Consider the following 12,387-nt stretch of genomic DNA (forward strand, 5'->3'; position numbering starts at 1 on the left):
GGGGAAATTCGAGTGATACAGCAGCTCCAGTAAGTAGTACAGTAAGTAGAGTAAATAAAAATAGAATAAAAAAGAAAAAATAAGGAAAGAAATTTGCTATGCAATGCAATTATTAGATAATTAGTTTTATTTTTAAAAGCATTTATGTGTCTCCCTGTGTTTCACCTAATGAGCTCTGGGTAGAACTTCAGCACCCCTGTGACTCCGATTATGATAAGAAACTGAATAAATGAGTTAAAATATACATTTCAAGTGTATTTTCAAGTGACTACAACTCACAATAATGCTAAATAGTTTATTTAACATATCTTTATTATGACAAAGCAATTTCACTTACTAATTAAAGCAGATAAAAAAACATGTAAAAACATTCACTTCAACAACATGTTAACACATAAGATCTGACATGCCTAACTCATGTGTTCGAATCTCATGTCTGCTCCTGGCTTATAACCTCCTCAAAACTAATGTAATAGTGACCCCTGCTGGCTGGTTGATGGTGCCTTAATGCAAAAATCGAAAAACAGAGATCAGTGCGTGGCTTATAAATGTATTGCTATGCTCTACAAAAAATTAGGTCTAGGACGACAGGAAGTGGAAGTTTATTTTTACTCTAAAGTAAATATATTTGAAGTCTATTTTTAAAATGCACTTGGATTACGGATTAAATGTGTTTTAATTTCACTTTAAGTATATGTGAAACATGGAGGTAAATACACATGCTGTAGTAAACTTAAGTTTAATTAAATATACTTAAAATAGTCTCAATTTAGTACACTCACTCACTTTCTTAACCGCTTATCAAATTAGGGTCGGGGGGGGGGGGGGGGGGGGGGGCAGTCAATAGCAGGGCAGACACACACACACACACACCCTTTCACCTATAGGACAATTCAGCATCTCCAATTAACCTGACTGCATGTTTTTGGACTGTGGTAGAAAACCGAAGCTCTCTGAGAAAACCCACGCAGACACGGGGAGAACATGCAAACTCCACACAGAAAGTACCCGGACTGCCCTGCCTGGATTGAACCCAGGACCTACTTGCTGTAAGGCGACAGTGCTACCCACCAAACCACCGTTCCGCCCCAGTTTAGTACAATTAACACAATTAAAGTTGATACAGTTGAGTATTATTTTTGTACAACTAAAGTATATTAAGTACAAAAATAGTTGTTCAGTTTTAGCACTCTTTAAGTGTATTGATCAGTAGTGTGACAATAATACACTGTAGTGCACTGTAGCATATTAAAAACTAGTATACTCTTTTCATCAGGGCACTATCACCTGTTTTGTATAATTGGTTATTCATACACCAGACTATAATCCTACAAAATCCCTGACTATGTGCAACTGTACCTAGAATAATTGATGCTGTTTTGGCAAATGGCAGTCTATTAACTATTCATTTTTTAATCTTTTTGCTTGGGTCTAATTTCAGACCCAACAGTAGAAGATTGTGCTAAAGCTTTATAGTTATTTGAGATCATAGGCTAAGAACTGAGAAAGCAAAAGATATAAAAAATGTAAACATGCTTATAGCTCCCTCCTCTGAGAGAAGGTTTTTGTACAGTGTAGCTGAATTTCCTGTTACTGTGGGCTGCAGAGCACAATAGTACAGAGCAGAGTCAGATACTGCAGCAGAGTCGATCTCCAGTTCTACTTTCTTATTCTCTTTGTTAAAACTGATGGACATTCTTGGGTCAGGTGTTGAAGCCGTGATGACAGTACCCTCATTAATTAGCAGCAGAAACTCTGGTGTTGATCCAGGTTTTTGTCGATACCAGTGAAGTTGATTATATGCTGATTCATATGTGCAGGATAGTGTGATGTTGCTGCCTTCATTTGATGTTAAGCTGGGTTTATCTGCTGTAATACTCTCAGCTGCTTCTGCTATAAAACATGTTAACAATGTAAAACATTTATTTCATTCTAAATGTAAAACATTTAAAGTAAAAATTGCTATAATGCTTGTTATACTGAAAAAAAAAAAAACCAATGAAGTATGATACTTATTGTATAACACTTACCATTTTCATCAGTAATGAGTAAAATGAAGAGAAGAAGTAACATCATTGAGCTGAGTGTCAGATTCACATCTGGCATACTAAAAGTTGTCTATACTGTATGAAAGAACATAACCCCAACTCACCCCACCCCCAATCCATGTGCATTTATGGTAACCCTGCCTTCATATGGCATGCATCTAGATGCATCTGTTTCCAACATCTAAAGTAATCCATGCCATGAACTTTTGGAAACCAATTAATCATTAGTGTTTTAAATGCAAATGATGCACTTTATTGTTTTTAGCTGTATTTACATCACAACCTAATGCAGGAACAAGTGTGTTGACTCCTAACAAATGACTGTCATGCTACTATTACTTCACATAATTGTGTTATTTACAATAAATAAATAGTGACTAACATCATATTTGGACATGACTAGGTTGTAGATCAGTGGCACATGTTCAACGGCACTGTGTTGGAACATATCTTCGTGTGTTATTTGCTTTACACACAAACAATGTCCTTATTTACATTAAGTGTTATTTACATTAAGTGTTATTTACATTAAGCAACAGTATCAGATTGGATTACACGTTTTTTTTTCCTGCCCAGGGCTTTTGGGAGGCTGAACCACAGAAATGAATTCTCTAAATGAATAAATGCATACATTAAAGAGGGTCCATGTGCTACATTTTCCTGTCTTATAATTATATAGTTAGCATTACTGTATACTTAAAAATACATAATTAACATTCATTTTGTTCAGACAACAGACACACAACTACACCAATAAGAAAAACACAAAACCTAATGTAGGATTCATAAAAAGCACCATAAAACAATTTGTCCTAAATTACTTATAATTACTCATACATTTATAACAAATTAAATTTAATATCTAAATAATATATATTACTACAGAGGTCTGTAAGCTCAGAATAAGGTTATATTAAGGTTAACATTATATATAGAACTATAAAATTTTATTATATTAATAGTTTTATTAAGAATATTTTTGATCGTGTATCACATGTAATGTAGGTGTTTGGTTTTTGTGCAGTATCAGTGGATTTCCTGTCACTATGGGCCTCAGAGCACAGTAGTAGAGAGCAGAATCTGATACTGCAGCAAATACAATGTTCAGATCCACTCGATCTTTAGCTTCATTTATCTTTGCAGAAAACTTAGAACCTGGAGCTTCTTTTTGATAGTCAGCAACCAGAATAATGAACTCTGGTCTGAATGTGGAGTACTGATGATACCACAGCAGCTCATCTCTTCCAGATCCACTGTAATTGCAGGATAAAGTAACAGAGTTTCCCTCCAAGACATTTTCAGAGGTAGAAACTGATATAATAGTCTGTGCAGAGGTATACACTTAAAAAAAAAAGGAAAACAAAAGTTAATTTAATTAAAAACAAATAAAAAACATTAGATTATTAAAAATACATTAGATATAATATTATTTCTCACCTAAAATAACTGAAAGACGGCAAACAAAACCAAGCAATGCCATGACTGAACTGTAGACTAGTGCAGCTTAAAGCCTGTTATCATTCTTATACATGTTAGAATCACTTCCTTTCTTCAGCTTCACTTTCCAACAGTGCAGCTCTGTTACAGAGTTTAGTAAAAAGTAGATGGAGTCTGTCATCATGTATTTACTTTCCTTCCTACATCTGTGTGCAGAAAAAAACAATTTTTGATCCCTTCTTTAATCCCCTGCTCTTTCACTAAAGAATGTTGACATCAAAATGTCTCTTCTAAATGTATCACATTGTGTAATTAGAAATCAAAGGTGGCATTAAATTGGTAAACATGTAAATTCTGCCTAAATACACAGGGTTACAAAGGTACTTTATGAAAACGGCAGAAAGCTTTCAAATGCTTCCTAGTCCTGACAGTTGACTAATTAAAATAAGTTTTTACTATTTGGAGCCTTTAAATATTTTTCATGTTTTAACTCTTTAAAAAGAGGTTATAACCAGTCTATGTACTGATACTGGAGGTTTTGATAGTTTTGTAATGCAAGCACTGACCACACTTACCAGCTCAACCAGACAACATAGTTTTGAAGGTCTGTCACGCAGATCAAAGTAACACAAAGACTCTTGTTCCTGATGGCTCGTTGGTCTAGGGGTATGATTCTCGCTTCGGGTGCGAGAGGTCCCGGGTTCAAATCCCGGACGAGCCCTCGTTTAGTATCAAGTGTCCCGTTAAAATCTAATGATCAAACAAAAATGACACATGCTGATACACTGGTAGAAGTTGGTGAGCTTATGTGGATGCAAATACCCTTCATGCCTTTAATGACACCTCATGCTTAAACTGTTAGAAATGCTTTAATGAAGATCTGCATTGAATTTTGTTTTGTCATGAATACACTTTCCAGTGCAACCAGTCAACATGGTTTTGACGCTATGCCACGGAGGTCAAATAAATGTCCTGGTGTTTGTCCTGGCTGGCTCGTTAGTCTAGGGGTATGATTCTCGATGAGAGTGTGAGAGGTCCTGGGTTAAAATCCCGGTCGAACCCTTGTTTACCCATCTTCAGGTTCTAATCCCAGTGTGCAAATGGAAATAAAATGGGGTGATTAAATGGCAAAACTTGAACAACTCTCTACATGGATGCCAGGCCACATTATTAAAATTCTAACCTTTAGCTTAAACTTTGTCCTAAAACAAACAGAAAACCTTTATAAAATCATGCTGCCAGAGTTATTCTAAAAGCCATCGAAAGGTTTTGTGAATCCATGTTTAAATGTAAAGCACTGTCATTGTGAAGGAAAGTCAAACAGTGCAGAGTATGAAGTCAACACGACAAGGAAAATCTCATGTCAACGTAAATTTCTTTCAAACTTAAGTGTTATTAACCAATAACACAAAACATCATAACGTTTGTTTTGCCACTGAACTAAATTGTTTTATTTGTATGTAAAAAAAACAACACAAATTGAACCAACTGATCAATGACATGTAAATTAAAGTTGATTTAATTATTTTAAAAATGTTCACCTAAAGATTTTTAACTTTACTTATTTGGTTACTGTAATATTTGGGTAAATTTGAAGGACTTTTAGTCGTAGTAGGATGGTTTGTCCAGGATTTGCGATTCTTTGGTAAATTTTGGGAGGTGTCTTGTTAAAATCCAAGTCTTTACAGTTGACTAATTATAACCAGTTCGCCAAACTGTTGGCTTTAAATATGATCAAAGTATCACAATGTTTCCACTGGCTTGTTGGTCTAGGGGTATGATTCTTGCTTTGGGTGTGAGAGGTCCCGGTTTCAAATCCCAGATGAGCCCTTGTTTAGTCGAATGCTTCGTTGAACTATACAAAAAACGTATCAAGTGTCCCGTTAAAATCTAATGATCAAACAAAAATGACACATGCTGATGTAACAGTGTTAAAAGATGCTCATGTTTGTGTGTATAGTTTGTGAAATTCCTGCAAATAAGTTCAGCGCCATCTCTTGGTCATATGCTGCCTTCTATTAAGTTAATTGAATGCTGGGAGATCCGCAGCAGATAGAGTGAGCACTGCAGTGGGTAAGTTCATCTAAGCAAAGCTCCTGAAATACTCTTAAATATATACTTTTATTAAGCTAGTAACTGTTCAGCTCTGCTATATTTTGTTCATTAACAGTATGTAGATTAACATTCATGAGCTGGTAGTGAATACAGGCTATTTTACACTCTTTTAATCTAAGTAAATCACACGTGCTCAGTTACTGATTAGTCTGTTCTGTTTAGGCTGGCTAGCTGACCATTCCGTTGACTTCATGTGGTTGCTGAACTCGTTGCATTTATTTTGTTACTGTTAAGTTTACGTTGTAAAATATGTTTTGGCTTTGACGCCATTATAGTATTTTGTATCCGCCACAAGACAGCGGTGTTCTCTTTATTTTACTATACTTTATGTCATGGTAAAATACAAAAATAGATGGTGTGGTAACAATATTTATGTGTAATATAGAGGTATGCATTTATAATTTATTATTGTTATTATAAGTATTAAAATAACTATATTAGATTGCTATAATAGGTATTAGAAGCTTAATAGATAATATACTAGAAGCTATAATATGTATTATATTTATGAATATGGAATTATATGTATTATGTATATGTATTTTAATTATTATATACGAATATAGGTAATTATATGTATATTATTATACTATACAATCATTGGTTTGATCATTTTGTTTATTGCATAAAGAAAACTTTAAACAGCTGCAGCAGATAAGAGTGAGCACTGCTGTGGGCTGGCTAGCTGACCATTCCATTGACTTTATGTGGTTGCCGAGACACAAAAGGTCACATCAGCACAGAGTCATGCTCAGGGTTTCCTTAAATAGCTTCACTCGCAGGTGCTACGAATTAGTGCTAATCAGCGCTGTGGCTTTTGAGATTTGTAGTTCTTTCAGAACGGACCGATTTACTCTTCCTGCCGTGAGAAACCCGTTACAGAATATTGTAGTTTCATTACAAAGAAAGCATAATTAGTCATGTTTAATTACATTTAGTTCAGCACAGTGTGTGATGTGTTGACTAGAGATAAATGCATTCACAGTTGTTGGTAGTATGTTTAAAATGTGGCGCTACTTTGTTCCAAATAATTAGAAAAAAAAAATGATAAAAACGTTCTGAAGTATTGTGGTATTACATTTAGCTATAAAGAAAAGCCAGCTGTACTAAGAACCATATACAGTGACATACACAACACTTCAAGAAGTTTTACCATTCATGATCTCCAAAAATGTAAGTTTATGATGTTTTGTTCATTATTCTTTATTAAAGAAGATAAAATGAACAACCTTGTTCAGTGAACCTCGTGTCATTTATTTTACATTTAAATGCCAATGCTGTAATGAACAATACTTAGCATTGTTAGTATTGCAGTATTAGCACAGAGAATGTATGTATAATCCATGTATGGCAAAAAGATTACATTATACAGTATCTAATTTTATTAATACTATATAATGATACATGATGTACATCTATAAGATGAACAATCCAGACTCCTAGATTAAAGAATGAAGGGTCACTGGAAGTAATCATGGACATACAGGTTTAGCCTGCAAACCAAAAAATGAGAAGAAAAATACAAGTTTACATTCCAGCAACCACATTTAGGTATAACAGAGCTCACTGATTTTAGGTGTTTAGTTTTTGTACAGTATAGTATGATTTCCTGTCACTGTGGGCTGCAGAGCACAGTAGTAGAGAGCAGAATCTGATACTGCAGCAGAGATGTTCAGATCCACTCGATTTTTATCTTCATTTACCTTTACAGAAAACCCAGAAACTGCAGCTTCTTTATTAAGATCATTAACCAGAATAATGAACTCTGGTCTGAATGTGGAGAACTGACGATACCACAGCAGGTTATTATTTGTACTGTATCCTCCACTGTAACTGCAGGATAAAATAACAGAATTTCCCTCCAATTAATTCTTAATGGTAGACACAGATTTAATTTCCTGCGCTGAGTAATAACCTGTTGAAAAAAAAAAAGAAAAATTATTAAAATTATTTAAACAATTGTTATTATTTATTTGTTTGTACATAAAAATTTCAAAACCAAAAACAATCAGTTTTTATGATTTTAAATGTATGGTTTTATAAACATCTAAACATTTGTATATTTAAGTAGCGTTCTGGGGCTCCACCATCAAATCATACTTTAACATACATTTTAATTATACAGTAGATTCATTAAACTGATAATAAATCTGTACTCTGCTAATAGGCAATAAAATATTAAAGGTCTTTAAAACAATATCTGAAATTTGATTTCTTACCTAAAAGAAGGGAAATGATGCAGAAGTAATCAAGCACTGACATGACTGAACTGCAGAATCATGTAGTTCAAAGTCTGTTATAATTTCTTATGTATGTCTGAACCATTTCCTCTCTTCAACTTTCCTTTCCTTCAGTACAGCTCTGTCTAGAATAATGTAGATACATTCTGCCATCATGTGTCGACTTTTCCTCACTACAACAATCAAACGTCACAGTCAACAAACCCCAAACCAGTCCAGGTATTTGATGTGTTGTATCTCAATAAAACACCTGATGCAGCTAAGCCCTTGATTGGTTGTATCAGGTGTTCTCGAGATAACATCTGATTTGTAATGAGCTGTTAGGGATTGTATTCAGGGGGTTGAATAATTCTGACTGCAGTAGTCATTAAAAGTGGCTTTTTGTGTTGATGCTGATGTTATGTTGAGCTATTTAAATTATTATTTTAATTACAAACAGCTGAAAGTTTGCAAATGGTGCTAATAAATCTAATTTGCATTGGGGGTTAAACAATTTTGATTGCAATTGTTCTTAAAGTAGCTCATTCAACACCAACAATCATGCCAAAGTCATTAACTGTAGCTGTTAACCAATGTCTGTATAATGCATACACTGCAAAAAATCACCTTCAGAAAACAAGAAAAATAAAAACAAATCAAAACAAAAGGTACTTAAATCAAGCAAAATTATCTGCCAGTATAGTGAGAAAATTTATCTCAGCAAGATTTCTTAAAATAAGAAAAAAGATCTTGTGCTATAAATTATCTTATAATCTTAAAATGAGTAAGAAATTACTTGATTTAAGGTATTATGGCTAGATTTGAGTAAAACTCATTTGCTCTAATTTCATATTAATAATTCAAAAACTAGCATAATCAGCTAAACTAGCATATTAATCTTGTTTTAAGCATTTTCATAAAACCTTATTAGGTAAAAAAAATTCTTGAAATTAGAATGCTTGGACATATTTTTAGCTAAAATAGCTTTAAAATGTTCTTAAATTAACACTGTAAAGCTTAAATTAAGATCAACTTTAGAAAATAGTTCAAAATAAGAAATTAACAATTTAAAAACCCTCACATTATTATAATTAACACACTAAAAAACTATCTATAAAAACAGCAAAAGAAATATTGAAATGAGATGTAAATGCTTATATTAAGCAAAAAAAAAATCTGCCAATGGGGTACGCAAATGTTACTTAGTGAGACTTCTTAAAAATAAGCAATAATACATTGGTTTTAAGGCATTTAGTGTGGTGCCAAAACCAGTCAGAAAATATGAAAATTAGAGCTTTTTAATTATTTTTTACATTTACATTTTCAGCATTTAGCAGACGCTTTTATCCAAAGCGACTTACACAGTGAGTGGAACACAATGAGCAATTGAGGGTTAAGGGCCTTGCTCAGGGACCCAACAGTGGCAACTTGGTGGTGGCGGGGCTTGAACCAGCAACCTTCTGTTTACTAGTCCAGTACCTTAACCATTGAGCTATTATGTTATTATGTTATCAGCTATTATGTTATCAATTATAACATAAGCATTAACAATTCAGTTTCCATGCACAAAAAATATAGAGACTCAATACTAGTCTATTTCTCTCATATAAGTCTATTGGTAAGACTGCATTGCTAGCAATCTGAGAGGAATGTACTTTATACTCAAATTAAAACAACATACACCAAGTCCGTTTATCGAAAATACAACAGAAAATCTGAATTTTGCGATAAATTTTATTAACTTTAACAAGTGTGCCATCATGGCAGCTTGATATAAATACATTACAAGTGTGCAAACAAGGCAGCTTTATCCAAATACACAACAAGCAGGTTCAGGCCGCTTCTGAGAATTCTATTAAAACATGTCAATCTTAGATGTCAAGGCTTTCCAATAACAATGTCCCTACATCTACAACATTAACAACATTGCTTGGTCTTCATATACCATTTTTAAACATAAAAAAAATAATAATAAAAAGGGACCTGGACCTGACTTGCAGCGCGTATGAAATGACATACAAAACACCTTCGTGCAGCAGGCCTTCGGGGAATGTTGTTACTGGGTTCTTCCCAACACTGATCATGCAGTTATCCTGGTCAATTAGAAGCAGGGGCTTGATAGACGGCATCTGCTAAGAAAAGCAGCAGCGTTTTCAGAGGGCTGAAAAAACAGAAACCAAAGGCACTATAAGCCACAGACATGAACAGAACAAACGATATTCAGGATTTAAATGACAACTCAAAGTTTATTTGCAAGCAGTTTTGTGAACTATCTAAACAACAAATAAATAACAGTTGACAATACTTACCATGAGAATATGAACTTGATCACTTGGCTGTCCCAGTTTCTGTGGTGGTGCAACTCCTGATGGGAAGAGTGCTGGAAGGCCGTTCAAAATCTCAATGGACTATTGCACTATATAAAGAAAAGCAATGCCTTACTGACATTGAAATCACTTTTTAAATCAATTTTTTCCCTTCCAGAATGTTTACAATATGTCATATCTAATTCATTAAATTTTTGCCTGGCCACACCACAGGATTTACAATAATTACAGATTTATTTTACCTTCAGTCACCGAAACCCCCAGACTTCAACATCTACCCAGAATAAAACAGACACCACCAAACGTGTACAAAGTTCTAGACCAACCTGAGAGCTCACAACATTTCTCATGAACAGACATGACTTTAGACAGGGCTTCAGACTACCGCTTGTTGAGGATGATAAAAATAGCACATGGGATATTTTACTGATTACTGATAAACTGTTTTGCTTCAGGGTCGAGTGGCAAATAAAGACTTAACACTCAACATCTACAAAACGATAATTTACTAATAAAGCAGTATTTAATCCAGAAATTATTTTAAATCACTTTTATTTCATCAAGTTTTTACTGCAAGCATAATGCAAATTTCTATCTTTAATGAGAATGTATTGTAGCATCAAGCTAACAGTTTTGTCTGTTTGTGTTTTTGAACACTCTTAAACAGACAAAGTTTCTAACAAACATTTAAGTAACATTTCCTGTTAGAGTCTCTGTAATCTGGTCAACCTTCTAAGTACTATTCACAAACAACAATCTAATGTTTGTGTTCAGTGATTAGCCAATTTAGTGATTTTCAAACTTAAATTAGGCTCCAGGGAACAAAAAAATATGTTTGTGATATTTTTCTTTTAGCCATAAATGTTAATAATTGTTTATAATTACTGTTTGCTAGCTATTTACATCGATTAACCATAACATTAACACCACCTCCTTGTATCTACCGTCATTGTCTATTTTATCAGCTCCACTTACCATACTGGAGTACTTTTCTAGTTCTACAATTACTGACTGTAGTCCATCAGTTTCTCTGCATACTTTGTTAGCCACCTGTTCTTCAATGGTCAGGACCCCCACAGGACCAACACAGAGCAGGTATTAATTCACTGAATGATTGTCTCAGCACTGCAGTGACTGACATGGTGGTGGTGTTTTAGTGTGAGTTGAACTAGTACAAGTGGATCAGACACAGCAGTGCTGCTGGAGTTTTTAAAACATTGTGTCCACTCATTGTCCACTCTACAGACACTCCTACCTTGTAGATGTAAAGTCTGAGACGTTTGCTCATTTCTTGCTGCAGTTTCTGTTGGTCATGCACTAGTCCTTCATTAGTGGTCACAGGATGCTGCCCAAAGAACATTGTTGGCTGGTGGACTCAGCAGTGGAACTGAGATGCTTAAAAACTCAATTAGCACTGCTGTCTTATCCACTCATATCAGTGCAACACACACCAACACACTACCATCACATCAGTGTCACTGCAGTGCTGAGAATATTCCACCACCCAAAGAAAACCTGCTGTGTGTTGATACTCTGGGGGTCCTGAAGAACAGGATGGAAGAGGGATAAAGCATGCAGAGAAACTGATGGACTACAGACTGTAATGGTAGAACTACAAAGTACTCCAGTATGATAAGTGGAGCTGATAAAATAGACGATGAGTGTAGATTAAGGTGGTGTTAATGTTACGGCTGATGTGTGTATGATGCCCATTACAATGCATGCTGGTTACAATGCATTCTGAGCCACAATATTACAGTATTTACAATATAATTGTAAGAGTTATTACAAAAAAACCTAACTACAATATTAAATTACATTGATGTGTTTTCATGAATGAAGTTCATTATAAGTAATAAAGTGATGCTTTAAAATATTTTACACAGCGGTGCCTCTAGGGGTACAAATTGCTGAATACATTTTGAGTAATGACTTATATTGAATTTACCTTCATCCAGAGTCACTGGTGGCATCATTACATTTTTCATGACTCCAAAGAACTGAACTTTTAAACAGAATGCTTTCCATCAGTTCTGTGGTGTACTTGTGATGGCCAGATTAAAGAATCATCCATCCAACTCATCCATGACCTGTAAACAAGCACAAACAGCCATGACAACATATTTTAGAGAACCAGAACTGAAGCATCTCAATTTTTATTTAATCACTATTCTGATCTAAAACTGAGATCACTATTGTCACAATTCATTTGGGCCATAAGGAGAAAAAAATATGATTTAA

General features: G+C 34.4%; 1 non-coding gene across 1 annotated transcript; it reads left to right on the top strand.

Annotated features, from left to right (window-relative positions):
• Positions 1 to 4,134: 4,134 nt before the first annotated feature.
• trnap-cgg (transfer RNA proline (anticodon CGG)) lies at positions 4,135 to 4,206 on the top strand. Its single transcript has one exon. It is a non-coding gene; the product is annotated as a tRNA-Pro (tRNA).
• The last annotated feature ends 8,181 nt before the right edge of the window (positions 4,207 to 12,387 follow it).

This window comes from Trichomycterus rosablanca, chromosome 4 (genome assembly GCF_030014385.1).
Source record: "Trichomycterus rosablanca isolate fTriRos1 chromosome 4, fTriRos1.hap1, whole genome shotgun sequence".
NCBI classification, from domain to species: Eukaryota; Metazoa; Chordata; class Actinopteri; order Siluriformes; family Trichomycteridae; genus Trichomycterus; species Trichomycterus rosablanca.